Source organism: Prinia subflava, chromosome 5 (genome assembly GCF_021018805.1).
Source record: "Prinia subflava isolate CZ2003 ecotype Zambia chromosome 5, Cam_Psub_1.2, whole genome shotgun sequence".
Classification (NCBI taxonomy): domain Eukaryota; kingdom Metazoa; phylum Chordata; class Aves; order Passeriformes; family Cisticolidae; genus Prinia; species Prinia subflava.
The window spans coordinates 21,999,844-22,025,373 of record NC_086251.1 but is presented as its reverse complement, the minus strand read 5'-3'; the positions used below and the strand labels follow the sequence as shown (position 1 = coordinate 22,025,373).

Genomic DNA, 25,530 nt, shown 5'->3' with positions numbered 1-25,530 from the left:
CATTTGGTATGCACCCATGATTTCTGGGCATTAGCCTCTAGATGTACAGAGCTGAACAGTTAATCAGCATGTCCAAATAATACAAACATTGACTCTTCAAGGTTATAATAAAGGTACTTTCAATGGCATTGCACTCCAGTGTAAAATTTTCTCAAATAAGAGGCTTAGAGCTTATCTTTTCTGTTAATATGGATTTGTTTTTTCCCCCTATCCATAGACTGACCTTACTGATTTTAGTTTCTGGGAAAACTAAAGTGTATTGTCTTTGCTGTGTTTGTACCTGACATATGTAAGTTCCAGAAGTTAAAAAAATCTAGTATTTTTTTAAAGTAATAAAACCTTGCATTTGTTAAAGAAAATCTTCAGAAATAGTTCATTCACTTCTGAAGGGTCTCTGGTTTGTGAAAGTCATATGTGGGCAGATTTTGCTTCAGATACAAAAATCTAAGAAACTCTCAGATAAAAAAACATGAGAGTCTGCAGATATCTATAACTAACAGGGTAGCTTTATCTAGATTGCAGCATCCCACACAATATTTGATATTTCCATAGCACATTCTTGATTTGTAAAACCTGAGAACACCTCAGGAAGGTGGGAAAATGTGAATCTCCCCATTTTTATGCACTTAGAAAGTAGGTCATGTTATTCTTTCATTTCATGAAAAGATTTTCCTTCTCTTTTGTTCCACAATGATATACTTTTTAAAAAATTTTTTAACTGTCAGTCAAAACCAAATGTAAAGACCACTTTGCAGGACAAATGGTGTATAAATGGATTTTGTAAATTCTGTCATATCTGTTCAAACATGACAAAAAGAAGGCTTCCAAATGTGGATGGTGAAAACACAGCACAGTTCACAAACTGCTAGATTGGCCTCTCAGTTGCAGCCATTTTCTATATATTGCTTTTGGAAATTAAAAACATGAGAACTTTTCTTACACTAAAAGTTAACCCCTGTTCACTATAGAATGGGTCAGAATTTGAGAGTATGGTCAATTAAGATGTGCAAATAGGTGCTTTTAGTGCCTTTTCACAGCTGCATTCCCAGTGCTGCTCTGTGCCAGAGGGTATAACTATTATTGAAACCTGGGGCTGCCTTGGTCACAGGAGTGAATAGGCATCAGCTGGGTGTGAAATAGCTGGCAAGTTCTTATTTAGCTCTATAAATGCAAAGTTAGTTCCTCTAAATGGATTAACATGTGCAGTTATTAAAGGTACTTACATATTTATTTTGATTATACCCTATATTTTATGTACATCAATTAAAAGCTTATGTGGATTTTCAACCATTTCTACTGGCTTCAAAAGAAGCTAATAAAAGCATAGCAGAGTTATTTTGGATATTTTTGTCTTAGGTCAGGTTGTCCTTAACAAATGCCATTCCACTTTGACAAAAAATAGTGTCTCTCTTCCATTAGAAGGACTGCCTTGACAATACAGATACTGTCACTGTTTTGTCAGGCTTAATTGCTGGCTTAACATCAGTGTGGTCAACTGACCATGCTAATAGGATTTTTGCATAGCTTGAAGAAATTGTCTTCTATGTTCTCACTAAAGAGTTTCTTAACACAGGTGCCAATACAACAGCTTGTGGCCTCCCTGCTGCACAGACTCTGATCCAGAATACTAGCTTCTTGAAAATATCCTAATATGCACAGTAAAATTGAATATTACAGCAATAGATACAAACAACTGGCCTCTTTCCTCTTCCCTCGTCCACAGAGCATAAGTGAAGTGATCTGGAACATCTATCTATAAAGGAAGTCCTTGACCAGAAATGTCAAGGACAGAAAAAGCCAGATTTTTTTTTAATATTTAGCTTTGAAAAATCCTATCATTTCAGAGTAGAAGATTAGCAAGGATATAAACCAATTGAGTTGATAAGATGCCTAGTGGATACCAGAGATAAACAGCTTTATTGTGTATTTATCTTGTAGAGCCCTAATTTTGTCCTTACTGTCTTCTCTTTCTGCATTTATCTTGGAGTTTCTTTACAGATGAAAAGTTTATTGAAAGCTCGACAAGGAGGCCCAGTTCCATATCCTGCTGGGAATTCTTTTGGCATATCATTGAAACATGAGGATGTACAAAGATTAGAGACAGGAATTAAACAAAATCAATGACGTTCAGTCCAAGTACAGTGAGAGAACGGTGTAGTTTCTAATATCTGAAAGAGGAATGACTCTGAGTGCCACAAGCTTTTCTCACTGGTGCTCCAGGAAAGGTATTTGAGCCCTGAAACAGTGCTGCTTATGAAATAATGGACTGTAATCTAAACCATATTGCTACAGAGAGAAATAAAGTTATAAAGGGATGAAAAAGCTTGAGTTTATGCCCACCCCCAAGGTTTTGAGACAGCTGAAAACACATAACTAGAGTTTACATTCTGTGATATGACACAATCATTAAAAGTTGCTGCAGGTTAATTGGAATGCTAAGCCAGCATCTGGGGAAATCTAAAGGCCACAATTAATGTGTCCTAAAGCTGCTGAACATCAAAGAGAGAAAACTCTCTGGTAGTTGTTAGCTTATTGCTTTTTCACTCTCCTTTTGTTACAGCAGGAACAGCTACCTTAGGCATCCCAATGTATGACTGCCTGTTCTAACATGGCTTTTATCAGCATCCTTCAGAGGCCCGTGAGGGCAGGGAACCATTTCTTGTGACGTACACTGGGGGTGTGAAATCCACCTTTAGGTGGCTCTGAGGGCTGAAGCAGGGGTAAAGAGACAAGGCAGGCCCCTTTTCACCAGAGTTCTGGGAGTGGATAATTAGTTGAAAGAGTCTTCCCTTGGGATTGACTTTAAAAGGCAAAATATGTTGAAATAAAGTATCTCAAATATAACCTTTTGTCTCAGTGGCCCTAGGTGTCAAGCAAATGAGTATTATTTTCCTCATTTATCAAATAGGTAAAACCAAAGTATAGAGCTTATGCAGGGTTAGATTCTGTGTTTTGAAGGGATCAGGGTTTGGGCTTACCGTTGTGACTCACAATGACCCATATATCTTGTGTTCTTTCTGCTGTAGTAAAATGACAGCCCCATGGTGACATTGACGCCGTGCTGACAATGCTATTCAAGTAGGGATGCGTCTTGCTTGTTTTCCCAGTGGATGCAAAATTTTTCCAGCTCCTGTCTCATGAAGACTTGGTCAGCAGCTACACTTCAGATCCAAGTTTAGTAGTGAAATTCTTGCAGGGTATGCAGAAAAAGAGCCAATGTTGTGCTATTAATATTTATACTTTGGGTTTTCTCTCTCTCGCTATTTTTTCCCCGTCTGTTGAAGACCTGTCTTGTCACTCCGCCAAGTGCAGCTCAGCTTCTCAGTTAGCAGTGCCTTCACACACCCTGGGGCCAGCACAGACAGTACTAACTGGCAGTGAGCTGAACACAGTCACCACTTCAGGAGTTGAGATGCAGAGGCATCTTTTGTTCAATTAAGTATTTCCTCCTGCTGGATCTCTGTTGAATTCCTGAACACTTACTTGCTTTCTCCTTATTTGCTTAATTCAATTGCATGGCCTGAAATTTTCTTTTCTGGGAAGAGAAGGCTCTTCCTTCCATGCCCCTGTGAGCTTTGGGGACTCTACCAATTTGTTTGCTGCTGGTAGACAGAAGCAGAGAGCTTCACTCCTGTTCTTCCCAATTAAAAATGTGCAATGTTTTTTCATACCTTTCACTCCTCTGTAGATATCTCTTCTAATTCTATTGCTTCACATTTTTATTATTAAATTTTCATTGCCCTCAAGTTTTTCTTAAAATAAAGAAAAAAAATCCAGCAAATCACAGAATTGTTTCGGTTGGAAAAGACTCTAAGATCATCATAAGTTAACTGTTAACTCAGCACTGCCAAGTCCACCAGTAAACCATGTCCTCAAAGTGCCACACCTTCATGTCTTTAAATATCTTTAGGAATGAGGACTCAGCCACTTCCCTGGGCAGCCTGTTCCAACACTTGATAACCTTTCCAGTGAAGCATTTTTTCCCAATATCCAATCTAAACCTTCCCTGGTGCAACTTGAGGCCATTTCCTCTCCGCTGTCACTTGTTACTTGGGAGAAAGACTGACTCCCACCTCTGTACAACTTTCAGGTCTCCACTGAGACTTCTTCAGGTGAAGCAGCCCCAGCTCCCTCACAAACTCCTCATAAGACTTGTGCTCTAAATCCTGTATGAGCTTGTTGCTCTTGGAGCAACACCCCAATGTCCTTCTTGTTGGGCCCAAAACTGGACATAGCATTTGAGGTGTGGCCTCACCAGTGCCAGGTCCAGGGGGTTGATAAGTGCCGCTACTGCGGTTTCAAGCCAGGATGTATACTTTCAAGGTCCTGTGAATTCCAGTTACTGGATGGCTGATTGGTTTTCCTGGAACAGAAGAGATTTTGGCAGGAGATAAAATGAGAATATTTATCACTTGTATTTATCACTTCTGAATTCCTAAATGATGTGTATGTTTAAAGAAGCCATTAAACTCCTTTGAGACTGCAATATTGTAATTTACCTCTGCAAATTTCTATTCTGAATAAAAGGTTTCTACATTACTATCTAAAAAATTAAGTAGTTGTAGCTAAACCACAAGTAATTACTACAGGGTAAAAATGTTTTTGTTCTACCACAACTTCTCTAATGCTTCATTAACTTACTGGTTGGGGGAATATTTAGGATGAGAAGCTTGATCTATATTAGCACTCTTAAAACCAAGTAATTCCTGGATAGATTTAAAAGCTTTGAGTTTTGTGCTATGCCTCCAAGATATTAAAAGCTCCGTGCAAAAAATGGAGTGTTCCAAATTTTCAAAACTAAGTCAGCATTTTCCCCTCTAAATCTACTGTTCCATGTACTTTATGAAAATCCAGGTTCCGTCACCAGGGCCACTTTCCACCGAGGCTGAGATTCTTTAGTGAGGTATTTGGCAGTGCGTCCTTTCAAGAAAAGCAAGGGGAAAGGACACCAGTAGTGTTTGGTTTGAGGAATGTCTAGGCTATCTATATTTCCTTGTTCAGCTTTCTGAGCTAACTGAAGACCACATGGCCTCCAAGTATTCCTTGCGAACAAACTTCCCTATGTTTCAAAACTAATCTGATGTTCCAACTGCTGGTCTGCCACAAGTGTTCATGTAAACACATTAAGCAGACAATTAGAATATCGACATAACATATGCAATTAGAATTTTGACAGAAAGTTCTTAGTGTGCTTTTCTGTTTTTCTGAGCTTAACATTGTACTTTGCAGTGTTAAAGGATGGTAACCACAATAAAAAGGTATAGCTGTCCACTGCTTTTACTACACTCAAAACAAACAGGAGAGCTACTTGCATCCTGCCTCTTATTGTAGCATTGCCCAAAGAGTCCTGGAAGCATCGAGGCTTTTAGTACTTGATAGAGACTGAAAAATTTACATGCTTAGAAGTAAGTGCAAGAAGGAATGTGGTAGATCCCTTGGGCTCTTGCCATTAAAAATCAGTGGTTGTGAGCTCTCAGTGAGATCTTCTGTAGTAATTAACCATTTCTAACTTTATCCACCAATTACAGACTCTGTGCACAGAGGAATTAAGCTTCTCAGACCATTAGCTGATATCCCTGAGCAAGTCAAGATGCCAAAAGACTATTATGTGTAATCCTTGATTTCCTATCTTCTTTATCCTAAGATTATTGATCAGCAGGCAGATGGGCTTTAGTTTGTGATTCTTTGGTAGGGTTTCAGGTACTGCAATATCTGAGATGATTTGCAAGGCATTTACACATTTTCAACAGGAGGGAAAATTCTCAAAAAGACTCCAAATTACCTGAAGAACAGGAGAAAGAAAAACCCATGAATTATTTACAAAAGAACATATGCTCCCTCCCATTCTTTTTTTGCACATGGCTCGTTGAACTTCTTGTTCATACATTTGGAAGCTCTAAGGCAAATATTGTTGAGGTAAATGTATGTACATCAAGATGTCCACAGGCAGGTGTAGTAAAGCAAAACCTCCAATAAGGTGTGTCACAGACAGAATGAGCACATTATGTTTACATGCTTATTAATGATGTTTTTCAGAGGCTACTTAGTCATGTACCTAAACCTGTGAGTGTGTACTGGGGGATCTGTACTTAAGCATAAAGGTTTGCATGTAAGGGTTTGGTCAGCAAAGTGCTAATGATCATTATTTATGAACATTAAAGATTTTGTTCATTTACCATTCGATTTTGTGAAGAAGTAACATTATGGGGTTTCTTTTTTCATCTGGGTAAAAGCTTTTGATGAATGTTAAATAATCTAAAGTTTCTTAAGGTCTTAGGCTTAAAATTCAGCTCATTTCAAATAACATTTAAAGGTATACTGTAAAAAACACCAAAGTCACAAATTTTCCTAGAGGACTGAAAGCCTCACTTCCTCTTGCAAAGAGGTTTCTGATTTATTTTTTCCTGTTGTCGATGAACTTAGTCTCAAAAGATGTATCTTATAATATGTCCACATAGCACAATGCAGTACTATAGTCACCTGAGTTATCAGTGATAACTCAGTCAGCATGCAGCAAGCCACAACGCGAGACCACACAGAGAAACTGCCCTGCAGCCTAGAAGCAATACATCTCCATGTTAACTAACTCTGTATCTTAGAAGGGAGTTTCTGAGACCTCTGGTCAGAGTCCTCAAATCAGTTCGTTTGGCACCAATATAGATCCTCTGTTTGATGCCCAGTTCATGCTGTAGGACATTCCTGCTAAGGCCTTTGAGAATTTTTTTTAACCCCTTGTTGTTGGGGTTAAACCCATGGAGGTTATTTAACTCCCATGCCACAAGTTACATGTCTGTGAAACAGAAAAGGTGAAAATGCAATAGTAGATCTTATGTATTTCTTAACTGCTTTTTCATCTATGAATGAAGAATTTATGTACATAAATGTTAGAAAACACACATACAAAAGGCATTGTAACCATGTTCATCTGCAGCTAATTTCTCCACAGATGTGCAAGACCTATCATCATCTTTCAGCAAAGTGCTTAGATTTTTCTGCTTCCTTTCTGAAGATTTTGTTGTGTGTGCCAGTAATCACAATTATTCTAGTAATGACACCCTGTAAGTGACATCCTGAAGTTCTCAAAGCTTGCTAGCATAGCTGACAGCTATCACACAGAACATGTTAGCTTTCCTAAGGGGAAAGTCAGTTTACTATTCACTTTAGCTATGTGCATGCACGTGTGCACAATTTCTGGGGACTGAAAGAACAGAGCCTTTCTGTTAGGTGTCCCAGAAGAATTTTGCTGTAGAGTTCCAGCAGAAATACCAAAACAAGTTCCATATTTCCCTCTCTCTGGTGACCACCTACTCCACCTGTTTATTGTTGCTTGCATCTGGCTTGGGGAAATGCAGAGACCTGGTTATCAGTCAGAACCACACATGCAGCAGCTGCCAGCTGGTTTGCTAAAACTTGGAGTGCTGCTTCCAATACATTGGTAAGCAATTGTTATGATGAAAGTGCTGACATAATTGTAAAATGAAGCAAGTTAAAAGTGTCAATTTACATAAAGGACATGAGTCAAATGCTTTTGAAAAAGAAAGAACAAAAAATTCTTTGTGATGCTTTGTTCTTCCTATCCTGTATTAAACAGAAACAGTGAGTGGTCCTTGGGAAAAACAGATTTCAGATTCTGTTGCAGAGCAAAAATATCCTGTAATCTTTTCAATTTTATAGAGTTTTCAAAGTAAATATCAGAATAAAAAGTCATTAGTTTTCATGTTTCTGTGGATCACTATAGATAAAAAGTAATTACTAACCTTGTTCTGTAAAGGAGTTGGCAGAAATAATAACGTATTTTTTTTGCAAGTAAGATTGTTTGTATGAAGAATTGTTACGTAGCAACCTGCTTCTGCTTGAAAATAATTACCATCTTATTAAAGTGTGAATAATTTCTATATTAGAGTTAATAACCCAATGCCAAGAAAATTTTCCAGACCTGTTCCATTTTTTTGTACAGAATTAGGATGTTCTATTTTTATTATTCACTTTATTTGCATCTTAGATGAATGTTAATGTTTATGATCATACCTTTCCCTAACCACTGAAGAAAACACATATGTATTGCCACATTTTTAGAGAACACCTCCCACATAAAAATTTTATGGATGTTCATTTATTGACTCTTAGAACTGTGCAAATCCAGAAACCAATGGTTAAAGAATACCTATGTGGAGGTTATGTGGCTGTTCATGTTAGAGGCAGGGGAACATTGGCAACTGAAAGGAAACTCAGGCAAGTTCCAAAAAATTCACTTAAAGATATCTCAGATTAAATACAAAAAAGGTAGAGACTTCTAAGTTCTAGATATGGTAAAGGTGGCTTCTAAAAAAGTGGCTTCCTAAAAACAATATAGAAGATAATTTATTTAAACTGAGAATAGTTTCTTTGTCTTCTAATTGAGTTTTGTGTATCTTGAATGAAACCAGTTAGAATTTTATGTCTCGTCATCCTGAACGACTTAGTGAAGTAGGAGAAACAAAAGCCTGTTAACTGAGAAAAGAGGGAAGATCAAGATTTACCAATGCAGGCCACCTGCTGTCATGATGCAGTGTGAGTTTAATGGGTGTTTTAATGTTCAGTGCTCCAGTGAATGACAGATACTGCTCCTAGTTCCGTTTTATTAAGTTTTATCCTTATCTTGGTAGACTGTTGTGATTTCCACCAGTGTTTTCAAACAGATCATACTTAGTTTAAGCACTACAAGTGTGATGATGGTGAAAGTAAAATCTATGTGAGAAAATGCAACACTCCTGTGTTACTCCTGGAGGAGTGTGCAGCATTCGTGAACTTAAAATAACACTCAGCTTTAGAACAGAGCAGGCAGTTTCATAAGATCAAAACTGTACTAGGTTGCATAAGCTATATATACTTACCTTGGACACGTGATGAGAATCACCGCAAGAATAAAATTAAGCAGAGTTATGGGGCCTACATCAAAGAATCTGTGAAGGAATTTTCCCTGTCTGACCATTCAGGAGCACTCTGGCAGTCACACTCCCACCACCAGACACCTTCACTGCTGGGACAGAAGCCCCTTTGCAGCAGGTGGCTCAGGTGACCTGACAGGACCCCTGCTTGATTCCCTCCCTGCACTCCCCACAATCACACAGTCAGACAAGGTTTCCTTACCAGCTCAACTTTCTGGTTCCCATGATAGAGTCTCAGACATCGCATTCCTTAAAGCATTTTATTCACAGAGTAGTAACACAGAAACAGCTTGAGCTGATGCCTCTGAGGAGCGGCCTGAAACTAAGCAATCCCTGGGATTGTGTACCCTCTTGTAATGTACGCAGTCTAAGCACACTGAAGTGTACCTGCATGAAACTTGTTCCTCAACAAATCTTATCATTTAGGTTGGAAAATGTCTCTAAAATAATGAACTGCCACCATTAGCCCAACACCGCCAAGTCCACCACTAAACCATGTTTCTAAGTGTCACTTCTGCAAATTTTGTTAAATATCTCCAGGAATGGTGATGTAACCGCTTCCCTGGGCAACCTGTACCAATACTTGACAACCCTTTCCTTGAAGATTTTTTTCCTACTATCCAATCTAAACCTCTCCTGGTGCAACTTGAGGTCATTTTCTCTTGTCCTATAATTTTTCTCCCCGCGAGAAGAGACCAACCCCCAGCTCACCACAACATCCTTTCAGGCAGTTCTAGAGTGATGAGATCTCCCCTCAGCTTCCTTTTTTCCCAGTTTAAACACCTGCAGCTTCAGCTGCTTCTCTTAAGCCTTGTGCTCCAGACCCTTCCCCAGCTTCACTGCCCTTCTCTGGACATTCTTCAGCACCTCAATGTCCTTCTTGTCATGAGGGCCCCAAAACTGGACACAAGACTTGAGGTGCAGCCTCACCAGTGCTGAGTACAGTGGGACAATCCCTGCCCTGCTCCTGCTGATGAGGTTTTTTGTTGTTGCTCCAGGCCAGGGTGCCATTGGCCTTCTTGGCCACCTGGCCACACACTGACTCATGTCCAGCTGACTGCGGACCAATACTCCCAGGTCCTTTTCCATTGGGCCATTTTCCAGCCATTCTTCCCCAGCCTGTAGTGCTGCATGGGGTTGTTGTGACCCAAGGGCAGGGCCTGGCACATCACCTTGTTGAACCTGACACAACTGGCCTCAGCCCAACAACCCAGCCTGTCCAGATCCCTCTGCAGAGCCTTCCTGCCCTCCAAGCAGATCAACACTCCTGCCCCATGTGGTGTCATCCGTGAACTGACTGAGAGTGCACACATTCCTCTTGTCCAGGTAATTGATAAAGATATCAAACAGGACTGTCCCCAGCCCCAGGGAACACCACTGTGCCTGTCTGCCAGCTGCATTTAACACCAGTCACCAATGCTGCTCCTGCTTCTTTTAGCTCTGTGAGGGGACATGGCTCCTATCACTCCTGGTCCTGCCCAGGTCTCATGAGCCACCATCACATGAGCTGCCAGCTCCTGGCAGCTTCTTCAGGAAAGCTTTAACAACACTGAAATAGCTTACAAATTCATCTTGAGTTTTGTCAAGCTCTTCATGTCACTTTTACAGAAACTTGCATAAAGAGATTTTATCCATTTTAATTAAGGAAATACAGGAACTAATTTAGTGCAGGATCAAATCTATAATTAAACAGTACAAAATAGTTTTTCACATTCCTAGTTTGGCAGGACTCTCTGGGAAAGGGAGATTTTATGCCATATGAAGAAAAATAATCTGAATTGACAGATTTTATATGTCTGGTTTTGTACTTCTAGATTAAAGTCTAAATTGTAATTCATGGAGATTTGTCTCAAGTTTTAAGACATTTGTAAGATTTGGTCACACCTGCAACACTAATCAGAAATAATAATTTAGTTTGTTAAATGTTTCAGAAGCCAGCTTACTGTCAATCAGCACATCCAGGTGGAAATGGGTTTGCCTTTCTAAACAAGGGGCTTAAAGTGGTAATCAGCCAGCCACCTTCAGATTATATATGTCTTTCTAGTGTTTATTTATTCAGCAATGATGGATAGCTGGTATGAGCAAAACAGTTCTGAACTTAGTTAAAATCTAACCAGTCAGATAGAACAACACATGTTAAAATAACATACCATAGTTCATCACTCAAGGGATAAAAGCTGTGAGGTGGCAAAATTCCGTTCCACAGAAATCATACTTGAACACATGTGAATGTTAAAAAAAATTCAAAGTTTTCCGTAATTAAAAAAAAATTCTTTGCTCCTGACAAAAATATTTTCAGAACCTTTGCACTATCATATGACATAATACGTTATTAAAGTATTTGGAGTAAGTGGTTTCAAAACACAGCATGAACTGTTGTGTTTTGATGTTTAATTGAATGCTACATGAGCTATAAAAGCTTTTGAGTTGTAAGAAAGATGCAGGAGACAAACACTTCTCATTTAACTGTGTTAACACAATTTTAATTGTGGCTTCCCCCAGATAATCCCACATGCTGCTTGTTTTACTGTGGTTTTCAAAAGACTAAACCTGTACCATGAAGTAAGGTTTTGTCTTTTACACTCATTTATTATATCAGTTCCTAGCACTTGTATTCATCTTTGATATTTTTTATTACACTCAGCTGAACCTACCAGTTCAGTAAGTTTATCCAAAAATAAATTTTTACTAGAATGAACTGTGAATGAGATTGTATGGAAAAGACACATCTATTGGTGGGGTATTGGTTTGTTTCTTTGGTTGGGGTGTTTTTGGTAGAAACAAGCAACCTTTATATTCTAGTTTAAAATCTTTCCTAATCTAAGGGCTATAACAGAAAGCTTTTCAATCTTATTAAGGTAATTTTACTATTACCTTAAAGCTGCAGGAGTCTTCCACTGTGCATGTCAGCCTCACTGAAGCCTTTCCTGTGCATATAAAGTTGCCTAAAAAAAGGAGAAAAAATCTCAAAAAATCTCTTTGTGGAGGTTATGTAACCAACCACTGTCAAAAGTAAGGAAGAACCATTTATATGAGCATATTTTCTATAAGCACAACCATATACAAAACATTTATCTTACAAAGCATTTCTATAAGAAAGCATTTACACTACGAAGCATTTACATTATATCATACGCCTAAAAAAATTTAGGTTTTTTTCAAACCTTTACATTCCTGGGTAAATTTAACCATCCAAGCAACCTCCTTGTGAATTTTGAGGTGGGCCAAGGTTTCTTTAAAATATTTTTATTCCCCTCAAACAAAACTTACAAATATCAACTGCATGCAAAATCTTGGCTTTGTTTCCGAAGTCATTAGTGCCTGAAAATGAACATGCAAACTGGTACACAACAGTAAACATATATTTCTAGGGAGAGAAAGGGAAAGCAGGTTGCAGTTGCAATCCCACTGCCGTTAGCATTGGCTCTCTAAAAGGGTCTGGACAGTTTCTCAGCCTGATTATGAGGTGTGGATGACAGGTAGAGCGAGACTTGCTTTTTTCAGAGCATTAGAGTAGCCTGAATTATAAAACATTGACCAAACAGTTGATGCTAAGGACTCCCGTTTCTTTTGCTTACAAAATCTAATCCAAAACCAAGCTGAAGGGTTTTAGCTCACACAGAAGAAAGTAAATAAAGTAGAATTAAGTGTGCCTATTCTCTGTTTATCTTTCCCCAGTAGTTGGGGTTTTTTGTTGTTTGTTTTTGTTGTTTTATTTTTCTTGTCACTTTTGACAAAAATGCAAGGATTCTGATATTTTTATCTTTTTGGTAATGCAGTGTATACTCAGCTCTTTCCCAGCTGATTTCAAATCTAATCACTCGAAATGTTCTGTATGGTAATGCAGCCTGCTGCCTGTGTATTTACCATGACACTTTTCAGTGCAGTGGATATCACCTGGCTTTTTCTCTCCAGTCTGCAAAAGGAGTCTTTTGAGATAGTGTTTGAAATTAACTTTGGTTTTTTCATTTGTTTTTTTATTTTTTGATTGACCACTTGTGTGTTTGATTACAATTATTATCTAACAGGGTTAACAGCTTCCTAATAATTGGATATTGTGCTTTCCCATTTAATGTGTTATTATTATTTGATATCACTTATTATTTGTCAGGTAATTAACTTTTAATTACACTGTTTAAAGCAAAAGGGCTTGTTTTTTCACTATTTTGCCATCTCTATTAATTCAATATAAATTTTTTAAATACCTTTCTCTAATACTTAATACATTGTTTTCTGCTTGAAGATATGGAAATCTAGAAAGCAGAACACTTCCATGTAATTTCAAAGAAAGTAAAGCCTAGAGTTAGTTAAAACAAGCCTTACACGATACTCCCTGTGTAAGTAGAAATTTCCAGGCTTATGAGCAGGAATTTCACTAAAGATCTAAACAGAGTAAATAATTTCAGAAAACTGAAAAATCCAGATTGGATCAGTTACAAGGTAGACAATTGTTATTTATGTCTGGCAAGAAACCTCTAGCTGAAAGATACACAATAATTTATAAGTCCCATGTTGACAAATACTTACAGGTCAAAACAAGTAAAACTTGTCTCTTTTTTCTGAAACCTGATGACGACAGCAAAAAAATCCCATTACAGACCTGTCAGTCATAATAAGATGTGCTATGCTGAAGTGATGTAAAAAGACAAATAAAAACATTCAGTAATAGCTAAAGAAAATGAAAGTGTCTTCTGCCCACAGAGAAGCCCTTTCTGTCTCACCTATGTCTTTGCTAATGAAAACAGATTTAAGAGGTGGGATATTTATTATGGAAGAAAGTTAAAGAAAAGGACTTGTCAGTTTGATGGAAGATGTTATTTGTGAAACAAAACCAGAACATGATATAAATTGCAAGATTAACTCAGGAAGTGCCAGCCTTGCATGAGTAACATGTACATTGTACATGCATAATAGGTATATTTCTTCTAGGTGATGTAAACAACTTGTTACCATTCTGACTAAAAGCAGAAGATTGAATGAGAGGAAATGACCGTATGGAACGTATCTTGTACAACATTTACCAAATACAACTTTTTATGAGTGAAAAATTAAATTCATCTGTATGGCTTAAAAATATAGTCTTGGAAGAAAAAGATTGTTTACTTTGTGAGAAATACTGTGGAGTTTATCCCAGCTTTACCACAGAAGGGAAAGTTATCCATTTCTTGGTATCTTTGAACCATAGTTATCTATTGCCTCTTTGATGTGTGAAAGCTGGGTCAGCCTGGTCCTAAGCCTTGACTTTTGTGGCCACTCGTAGTGCTTAGATGGATTTCCAGACTTCCAGAAAATGCATGACTTTAAGACAAGTGAGAGCTAGTTGTTTTAGAACCAATTTGCAGTTTGTATGCGAGTCTGATGTACTGATTTTTCACTTGTTTACAAGTTTATAGAGAACTTGCATCCTTATTAAAAATCTGAAGCCCTGCTGAATAAATCCAGGGATTTTATCACAGGTCCACCCTCTATGTATGCCCTAGACCTAATGGTTTATCCAAATCAATCATATTGCCATTATGAAAGAACTATTTACAGAGAACAAAGAAGAGGAACTGATTGTTACTAAAAGTCAATTTAGAATGGATTTGAACCTAGGTGGGGACAGTTTTCACATATTAGCTTGAAAACTTACAACAGAGCATGCAGTGATATAAACAGGCATCTCTGAACTAGTTTCCCTGTAAATCAATCAGGAGAAATATAAGTAGAATTCAAATTTTTACTGCCGTCATAAAAATTTAATATGTTACTTTCCAGGTACTTTCTGTCATATACCCCCGCCACCCTCCCCCCCCCAAACAATCTAGACTTGCTTTCTTCTAAAGTAAAGAGTAAAAGGCAACTGAATTGCTACACAAAATCGCTAGCGAAAATAGCTAGAAATAAACTTTAGTCAGACATATTTTCAACTTGCTATGGAAGGTTTGGTTTTTATGGTGGTGCATCACCCCCGTTTCCAGGCCGCCCCCGCTCTCCTCAAGCCGGGCCCTGAGGGGCAGCCCCGGGCTCAGCGTCCCTGGAGCTCCCGAGGAGCGCCGCGTCTGCTCCCAGACCCTGCTGCTGCTGCCCAGCCAGCTCCGGGGGCCTTTCATTACCAACAGCCTCGGAAAGCGCTTTTCTGGCCTGAAGGGCCTAACAGCCTTGTCCTCGCACTCTCAAAGAAAGGGGCCCAACCCGTGGCCAGGATGAAACATTGTTATGATGCAGGCCCTGCCTTGCGGCCTATGGGCAGATGCCAAAGGAGGCCCTTGGAGCTCTCCTGGGCTGCAGCGAGGGTGAGCAGCTCCTCCCTCTGAGGGGACACTCCCAGAGCCAGCCAGCTCCTGTTTGCTGCCCTCAGAGGCTGCTGAAGGACGATGGATCCTGGGCTGGAACCCGCACTCCTCGAGGCCCAGCCCTTCAGGAGACACAAAGGCATCCAAGGTGAGCATTGCAGTGCCTTCCAGGGGAATTTGTCACAGGTACCTTGCACTGACTCTTTCTGTCTGTGCATACAAGTGTGCAAATGCTGTGGCAAATAATGGGAGAAATGCTGCTCTCTTACATGTTTAAGTACTGTAGATAGCTAAGTAACTTAGGCCTGAAAACAAGTTTAAGTTATAATCTAAGTGAAATGCCAGTAAGTCTTGTTCCTTTGCTAAATTGTTAAGCTTAAAACATAAATTTAAGTACTGTTAAGTTTGAGTGCTGCTAAGCCTTTAGGCCGTATTCCTTTTTAATCCTTGCCATTCCTATCCTTTTGTCACACGTACACACACACAGAGTTCTTGGTTAATTTCAGCACACACACACATACAGATAGTGCTCGGTATATTTCAGTTTGGCTTGATTGACTGGATTTTCTTTGTAGCATTTTTTTCCTAGGTGTGCCTTAACCGCAAAGTAAGCAGTAGAATGAACCTTGCCAATGAAATTTGTCGTGCTGTTTATATTGCTTACATCCGGTTTTTAGTGATGTCCTCCCTGGTGGTTTAAGTGATCGAGTTATCTCAAACACTCATTAGTAACAGTTTTATATATAATATCATTGCCATGTTTCAAATGCCAATAAAATCTGTAAAGAAAAACAAAATCTGTTTTTAAAAGGCACACATTCTCTGTGTGTATAATTATTTTAATTACAACTGCTCTTCCAGTAATTGTGCTAAAAAAGCACCATTAAATGCAGCCAAACCAAATAAAAGATGGTGAGGCTACATCCCCACTCCTTCTCAAAGTCACTAGAAACTTCAAGGCAGTTGGCACAAATACTTGAATATAAAAGGAGTGCCACTAGATGACAGAAAGTTTTGTTCAGGTAAATACTGTTATTTATTTTGGGAAAAAACACCATAGTATTATTTTCCAAAGTCATTATTTATCACATCAAAACTAACATTAATTTGATATTTTCACTGGGAATCTGGAGAACTCATAGGATATTATCCATAGTCTTTAAAAATCAGAGTAGTCGGATGTTAACTTTCAGCTTTAAAATAAGGAGGTAAGTCTTCTGTTCACTTTGCACTTTGCATGATGTTAACTGAAAATTTTAGGACCTGTTTCTATTTTCTACTTGTATATTTAGTATTGATTAACTCTGGCATAGAGCCTTAGCAGGTGTCATTAAAATTCCTTTCTGTACAGGAAATTAAGAGGACTTCAGTGTAAATCTCATTATGCTGTCAATTTACAGATTTTTTTTTTGTGTGTGTGTCTTTAAAAGAAGAAAAATGCCTTTTTGTTGTATTTATGATTGACCCAGCAATTTCAACAAGTCATATGAGCAGATGCCTATTGGAAAATTAAAGACATCAAGACTAAAATCTTATCTGAACATAGAAAAAAGTATATTTAAAAAAATAAAAAAAAAAAAGCTTACCAGGAGCCAGCTCCAGGGTTACAGTTACAGCCAAGCAAGCACAGTGTGCTAAGTATGGAGATACAGATCTTGATGGTCAAAAGGAATGACAAAAAGAATTTACTAAAATACCTACTATGTTTTCCTGCTGAGTTAAGTTCTGAGCATAACAAAATTAATTGTATTTTTAATTTCTACTTATTTTTAAATGATCAGAGGCATCACAAACATGTTTGATCTAAGCTTTTTCCTGGCTCTAGGTGAGACTCTGGTGACTATGCAAAACTCTGTGGTCAGGCAGGTATGAAGGGGTGAGCAACTGGATACCTAGTAACCAAAATAAAACCTAGATAAACCAGAGAATTCTTTAGGAAAATAAGTACAAAATTTTTGTAAGATGGGGCTAGGAAGTTTGCTGAAGGAAGAAGAGCAGATGGGTGGATCATAGGTAAATCACTTGGGAAAGGAATGGACGTTCTGATAAACATTTCATGTAATGAATGACTAGCAGGAAAGGGTTGTGACATAGATGGATCTTTATTCTAAAATATCCTTTTGAGTAGGCTCGTGTTCTGAGTTATACTTAAACATACTGGAAAACCTTTGCTGCTGGAAATTACAGATAAATAAATAACTTGAGCCAAACTTTTAACCTTTTGCTCTTCTACACTCCATTTTTTTCTGGATTTTTTTTTTATTAGACGAATATTTGCCACAAAAATTAAATATAACCAACAATAAAAAATGCCTGTATTAATGAGTTTTAATTCAATAAACAGTAGAAAAATAGCAGCTAAATTCAGTTGCAGTTCTACTACAAGGGAAATCTGTGTCCATTCCCCATGGAACAGGTAAGCTTGACCTGCCAAGGATACATTATAACCGAGGTCAACTTTGGATGCGGGTTTTGTGTAGTAAAAGCAAATACTATGTGAAGTGTTGGTGGATCTGGTTTGAATTTTGTGAAATGAGTAATTTCCTTAGAACAAACTGAATGTCAGTGAGGGACAAATGCACAAGGTACATTGGGTTGATGAATATGCCAGCTTTAAATCAGAATTGAAAGTTAAAGTCTGGATTGTGCTGTCACCTTAATGTTTTTCACAAGATGAGATAAGAGCATAAACCTCATGTCTCAGGTTATGACTCCTTTTGGGGAACCTGAATCTTGCTTTTGTAGGTAGGATATACCAGTTCAAATAGCTGTTCCATTTGCTGAAGTTCAAAATCTTCAGCTCACCTTTTCATTTTAAATATATAAACTTGCCCCCCACCAAAAAAAAAAAAAAAAAAAAAAAAAAAGAAAAAAAAAAAAAAAAAGAAAAAAAAAAAAAAAAAAAAGAAAAAGAGAAGAATTTGTAATGAAAGCAGCATCCTGGCAATGAAAAGTATTTCTATCTTTCAAGAACCAAAAGTTCTCATTTTTATTCTGTCTGACAATTTGACATGAATAGGATGGAGATGCTGCATAAGGTGAGACAAAAACTGATGAATTGTCTCCTGCCTCTGGGTACAAATCAATCATCACCGCTAAATATTACAGATCAATTCATTTCAGGCACACATACTGCATGTTATGAATGGGTTCTCCTTTAAAAAGATTTCATGGTCTGTGTTTATATTGCAAAAGAGGATGTTTTACACTGGTTGAGTTCCATCAATGATGGCTTTGTGGATGAGAATTATTGCTCTCATTGATAAATCAATCAAGTCAGCATTAATTTAAAATAAGGACTACCTTATCCATATAAGATATTGGTTTGACTTTTTCCCAAAGTGCACCTGAGGGCCCTGAGCACGTCCACATTCTCCTGGGGGCCTGGCAGCAGGGCCCAGGCCAGCACAGCCAAAGCTGCTGCCCTCCTGCTGGAGGTCCTGGGGTGAGGCCTGGGACTGAGCTGAGCCCCATCCCGTGGGAGCTCACCTAGGATGAGCGTCTAGTGCTAAAGACCACTGAAGATCCCACTCCCACTGCCTCATAGCTGGGCCACTGCCAGGTCCTAGACTGCTGGTTTGGACCCCAAATATATTTGAGAGTCTCATAATCTCTAGAGATTAAGGCCCAAAGAGCTGTTCCCAAAGTATATGAGGATTCTAACCTGGCAGATGGAAGAAATTAAGAAAGACCTCTTGTTCTCTGTCTCAGATATGTATTTTGATGATAGGCTTAAAAGTATCTAGACTTCTCAAAATGCCTATGTTTATTGAAGCGTATAGGTACATTACAAAAAGGGCTTTAAATCATTCACTTCAGACTCTTTATGTCTGTCTGTATTTGTGGTGTGCATCAGGTTTCTTCATTTTGTCATGTCAGTTTTAAACCCAGTACAGAAATGAAAGTGGTGTAGGGCAATACTTTAGGATCTCAGAATTGTTCTGAAAAGAAACTCAACAAAAACTACTTGTTTTTCTTTTTTGTGCTGGAACTGGTCAGGTCTAGCCTGACCCACCGACTGTATGGCTATGAATCCCATGGATGTGTCTGCAAATCCCAGATCAGCTGCTAACAGAGGACTTGATCTCTGGTCATGAACAGTGGCTGAATATTCCCAAGATGAGAAATGTAAAGAGACTTCTAGTTCAGGAGCTGTGCCTTGAATTTGATCCCAAGCAATGGGAAGGGAGCAGCAGCTATCAGAAACTATTCTACAGTTACAGCTTGGCGCAACACTGTAAGCCTTTACAGAAGTACAAGTATTCATTTTAGGTGTATCCCACACAACTCAAAATTAGGTTTGTCATGATTCATAAAAGGGGAAGTGAGAACTGGGATCTAAACTAGTGGAGTTTAAAAGGCAGATATATCCCAGGAGGTCTTTCCCATATGAATGCTGGGTTGATTTCTCTTTCTGAAAATGCCCTGTGTTTTCTTACTGACAAAGTCTGTCTGTGCTGGCTTAGATATTGCTGTCTTACATGCACAGAAGCCAAGCACTGCAATATTAGAAATTCAGAGATGGTTTACCCACACTGCCATCTACAGAGTGTTACACAGATCAGCAAATTAAGAGAGATGTTAACAGATTCTCCCTTTTTCTTTCTCTCTCTCTCTCTCTTTTTTTTTTAATTTTTATTTTGTAAATGCATATAGCTCCCTCATGTATTTTCTTATACATGGGTTTTCAATGGTAAACTATGATGCTGTACTGTGAACACCTTTCCAGGTGTTACTGTCTTGCAGTGCTACAGCTCGTTTCATCTTGTTAATGTCTGTTTGTGGTTGGCGTTTTTACATTTTACATTTACATTTTACTGCAACTTTCTCAGTCTTCCTGTGATAGTGTGCTACTTTAACAAGTAGTCTGTGAGGTCTAATGCCCAGTACTGTAGCTCAGTGCACAACCCCAGGGTTCACAGGAGCTCACTCGTTGCCTATCCCGTTAGTTATTCCGTGAAGATCCCAAGGAACCTCACTTTAGCTTAATCGTGGCAATACAGTGCTGACATGTGTGACCAGTGTGAGCAGATGAGAAACTCTGGTGTACAGCTAAGTGCCTTTTAGTGTTTGCCCAGTAGTCGTATCTCTGCTGCTGCTCCATTCACGACCCAGGCAACATTCAGAGTAGAAGAAAACCTTTCAGGCTATTTCACTGAAAGTGCTGCACTAGGGAGGAATAGCAAGGCATGCAATCTCATCAGCAAGACTTGACAGTTATATGGGAGATAAAGGAGGCTGAAAAATATTGTGTTTTTTCAAGAATTCTCTAAATATACTGTAAAAATACAACACTTACCATTCTTAATGATTCTCTGCTGCCACTTACAGTGATAGGAGCTCCATTTGCAGTTTTTTTTCATTTGAAAGCATTTCAGTCTTGGAACAAATTGAGTAGATCACAGAGAGTTCACATTTCAAAGTGCTGAACAGAAACTTCCCTGGTTTGGATGGTTTTTGTAATTCACTTCTGCCAAGATTTTTTCCCAGGCACATAATACACTGTATTGCTGGTATACAAAACTTTGACTTGTGTAAATAAATGAGCCACAGGAGGAACTGCTATATTCTCCTGTTTGAATGATTCATGCCCATACAGCAGTAGGAAATTCCATACTATACAGAATCTTACAGAAGCAGCCTGTGTTGCTGGCACAACAATGGAATGGGATGCCTAGCACTGAAAGATAATGAGATTTCCTGTGAGCTGAATATGTATAGTAAGCCCTTGGGATTCAGTCTAAGCATGAAAAATAGACAGCAGATTATGAGAAGAAAGAGAGATAAAGATAAACTTTTAAGATCGTTCTTCAAAAAAGTGCTTAATTTTTAAGCATTTACAACAGATCCTCCAGAGAACAGTTCAGACATTGTTTTTCATATTCAGGAAGTATTACCTCAATCCTGATCCATCACTCTGCCCTGATCTTTTCAAAGGCTGAAAGACTTCTTTCTATCCCTCAAGAATAAATGAAAATAATGAAAACAAAATCTTCCCTGACTTCTTCCTGCTTTTAGATGCCTTACTAGCAGTCATCTCTGGAAGCATATACTAGCAGTCTCTCATTTTAGAAATGAGGGAGGCTGTCCTCATGATGACATTCATATTGTGTCTTGCAAAGAATGGCAACCATCAAAGATTCAAACAGACCAGCTTCTTGCAGATATAGAAGAGAAAACCCACCACAGTCAACAGAGCCTGACACTGACTTCAGAGAAGTCATGTGGGGACCAAGGCCAGGAGCTGATCTGCTATGAATGGGTGAGAGTGGCTGGGAAACAGGAACTTGTCTGAAAAGTCAGTCAAAATTAAATCACTTTTTTTTAACCAAATTTGAAATAATTAAACATTTTTCTCTGTTCTCCGTTTCTCCTCTCTCTCTAAAAGCAGTGCACAGAGCACCTTGAGAGTTCTTCTCACACTTTGTGCAGCTGAAGTGCCTGTGTCTCCCTCCTGCTGTTTGCATCACAGGCATGTTTGTACCTACATCCAACAGGACTGTGGAAAGACCTGTGGGCTAAACTGTTTACAGAAGAGAACAGTGTCTTCTACAAGTTTAATCTGACGTTACTCTAATTAGATACTCTTCTGACTGTTGAAGATCAGGGAATGGAAATGAATATTGTATTTATCTAAATACTAAGTAACCATAAAGAGATCTTTTAATTAGAAAATTGTTAGAAAAAATCAATATTATTGCTATATATTTTTTAAAAATATTTGAAAGCAACTTTTTAGAAAGTTATGTTTTGGCCAATTCAGAGAATCACAGAATATTATAAGTTGGAAGGGACCCACAAGGATCCTTGTGTCCAACAGTCCCACTCTTAAGTTTGGTAGTTTTAAATCAGAATGAAAGTGAAACATAAAACACTTTATCAACTATACTGAATCAAAATTCAACTTGAGCCTTTCCAGGAGGATGTTCTGCAAATATATACATATGTGTGTGTGTAAATATATATATATTTATATACACACACACACATATATATATTTGTTTATTTGGTGTATTTAAAAAAAACCAAACCAAAATTATACATATTTTGTAAGTAGCAAAGGGATCGTAATATTAGCATGCACCTAGAAAGTTATGTGACAAAGTTCAGATCCTTTGTAAAGGCACTGAAGCCCTGAAATCAGATGAACTATAAAAATGGGAACTGATCTCCTCTCATCTTTTAATCTTTATATATGTTTTTAATCCCTCAGGTTCTGAAGTTTCTTTAAAAACCTCTTGTATTTGTTGTTTCCCTGTGTTGCTTGACTTGGAGAATGATAATGGCAATGTTGCTGGAAAGTTTTAGTGGTTTCTTTAATGATTACCAGTAGTAATGTTTACAAATGATAATCCTCTTATAAGCAAAAGTAATTAGTCATACAGTGACAAAAGAAGGAGCAGGCAAGTGACTGAAGTGATTTGCCTTTGGATCCATGTAAAACTGAATTACAGACTCCTTCTAATTTCTCTGTTACATTATGTTGGATCACCGTGTTTGCAGGACAGGTTTTTTTTAATGCTGTGTGCAGAGATTGTTTCTGGTTTGGGCAATGAATGTTTCCTATGTTTTTCTCCTAATAAATATACATTCTCCTAACAAATGCATTCTCCTAATAAATTCAGTAACTGATACAGCTGTGAAGGTATATATAGCTTCCCGAGTCCAACTACTCACTTCCCTTCTAAGAAACAAAAAAACCCATAAAAAACCAACAGAAATCTCTTATGGAAAATTACGAAACTGCCTTTAGTTCTGAATTCTGCTGCTTCACCTATCATTTGTGTCTTACTTGGTTATGACAGCTGTTTTCAGGGCATGAGGAAAATCTTGCATACTGGAAATATTTTTTTCAATACCAGGATAATAATTGAGCTTTGCAGTAACTTAGCAATAAAAGCGTATTTTTAAGTAAAATAAAAGCATATTTTTAAGTTGTTGCTGATCAACAGAGTAATGTTCATTTTCTGGAAAACTTTTCTTTCTAAAAGAAAAAAGATTCTAAAGAATCTAGCACATGGATTTTCCAGGCTTATGATTCTTTCCAAATTAAAAATTTACCCCACAGGCACTATTGGAGAAAAGGCTAAAAGATGTGCAAAGGCAGAATTAGACCCCTTATGCTCAGTCATTTTGCCGGATTGTAGCTCAGCATTGCCTCAGACCTGCATTGCACACTCCAGTCCCTCAGCAGCAACAAAGACACTTTGTCAAATCCATTCCTCAAGCATCCCTGACAAGAGCCTCCTGCCAGGTACTCTCCATAAATAACACTCAGAAAACGCCTGCTGTTACAAATGGAAGAGCAGAGCCACTTCCAGGAACTGGGAAGTGAAAGGAGGACATTCCTGTTTGCGCCTTTTCCATTTCTTCATCCTGAACAAACAAAAGGAGCTATGATATATCAGACTGCTGGAGCCCATTTTCATCACTGCTATTGCTCTGCTTAGTTCCTTGAAAATAAGCAGGTTGCTGGGGGAAACTTTATTAAAAACAATGTGAATTTTTCTTCTGACTATTCTGACTTAAAAAAGCTACTGAGGCGAGCTAGAGAAAAGTTTAAAAAGTTGGTTTATTTCCTGTTTGCATCACATGTATTCCCTGATGATTCAGAACTGTTCTGTGTCTTCAGAACTTGCATTCCTGTGAAGGAAAAGGATGCATATCTGGAGCATACCATCAGCATTTTGATAAGGGCACACAGGACAGCTGTATAGGCTCATGCCTGAGAATTATTTTCAGCTTCTTTTGTTTTCTCCTCTGTACAGAAGAGGCATTTCACAGATTCTACTCTAAAAAGAGCTAAGTGATTTGGGGATTTGTTTTATCTTCTTTTTTTCCCTCATTTTTTTGAAATATTAAACTTTCTGGACTCAGCATCCCCAGACTATTTGCAATGTCAAAATGAGTTCCCCTGTGGCATTTGATCTGACTACTAAGTAATACTAATGGAGGAGATAGTAATGAAATTGGAAGTGTTTGGATTTTGGTTACCAACAGTAAACATAAAATACTTTTATTCTAAATAGACTGGAATTCCTAGCAAGAGAGAGGGCAGGAGCTAAGTGAAAATAAGAAAAAGAACACATGCCACATTTGGTTCAGATCAAAAGGTTTGGAATTTTTCAAGTTTAGTTACTGAATTAAAAAATCAATTATTTTCACAGCTCCTCCTGAAAAGCCATACCAAACAGTACTTTTCTGTCTGAACTTTTCCCACCTTGGAGAATCCTTAATAAATCCTTCAGGGCAGGATGCATGAAGATTGTAGCAAACAACAAAACCACTGCAGCACTTATTGTGGAAAGCATGATCTAGATTTATATTGATGCTGGCCCACTGGATATGTGCGGTGCAGATCTGTGAAGGATCTCAGCAGTATCAGTCAGAGCAGTGTCAGTGCCCCCTCTGGAAAAAGAGCATCCTCCACTAAAACTGTTTTGAGTCATAGAAACTTCTCCCTAGAGAAATACTTCCAGGGCTGCAGTAGGAACAAGTTCAAAGACAACTGAATTTTTGTGGGAGCACTGCATCAAATATTGAAGGCACATCAAAAATCCTAATCATCCTCCATCCATGCCAGAGGTTACATCTGGACTGGTTCATCACCTGCTGAACACTTACTGACTCATTGCCAATCTTGACATATATGGATGTTGTTCACTTTCCTGTCTTTTGCTTAAATAAGTGTCCCAGTCAATGTACCCTCAGTCTGTGAATATGCCTATTTGACTCTAGGGTTATATTAAAACTACAAGGTATATTTGGAGCCGGTCCTTGTTTTTGTGTTAGCAGCTAGCTTGATGCGGATTATCCGTGTAGCAATTAAGGCTGTTCCACGGTGTGCCCTAAGCAGGATCAGCATGCTGATGTGCACAGCAGTCCAGGCAGGCGGGTGTTTCCAGGCAACAGCCCTCCCTGCAGCGCTGTCTCCGGCAGCCCAGCGAGCTGCCTGCCTTGCCCAGCGGCTGGGGCTGCCAGACTGCCCAAAGCCGCCTTCTCCATGTGCACCTGGAGCGTGGCTGGGTCCAGGGGCAGCCACTGCTGCCCTGGGTAACCACTGCGTGCAGCCGGAGTGGCGATACAGTATCTCAGAAGGCCTCTGTTAAATGGAGCTGTTTCTTCTTGTTTTAACCATTAGGAAACTGGAAAACAAAAATTATTTGCCTAAGGTAATCCAGAAATTTTGTAGAGGAAACAGAAATAAATTCCTGTTGACTGGACTCAGAGTACTGTACTTTACCTACAGGATCACACGTGCATTTTTTGATCTCTTATATAAAGAGAAGACCTTTCAAGAATATAGATTTGTTTTATATACGGATCTC

General features: G+C 38.5%; 1 long non-coding RNA gene across 1 annotated transcript in view; it reads right to left on the bottom strand.

Annotated features, from left to right (window-relative positions):
* Positions 1-4,255: 4,255 nt before the first annotated feature.
* The window catches only part of LOC134551138 (uncharacterized), a 126,250-nt gene continuing 104,975 nt past the window's right edge, over positions 4,256-25,530 (bottom strand). The window contains exons 2-3 of the long non-coding RNA XR_010080533.1: positions 11,802-11,872; positions 4,256-4,363 (exon numbers count right to left, since the gene is read on the bottom strand). This is a non-coding gene — a long non-coding RNA (uncharacterized LOC134551138). The remainder of the gene's footprint in view (positions 4,364-11,801; positions 11,873-25,530) is intronic.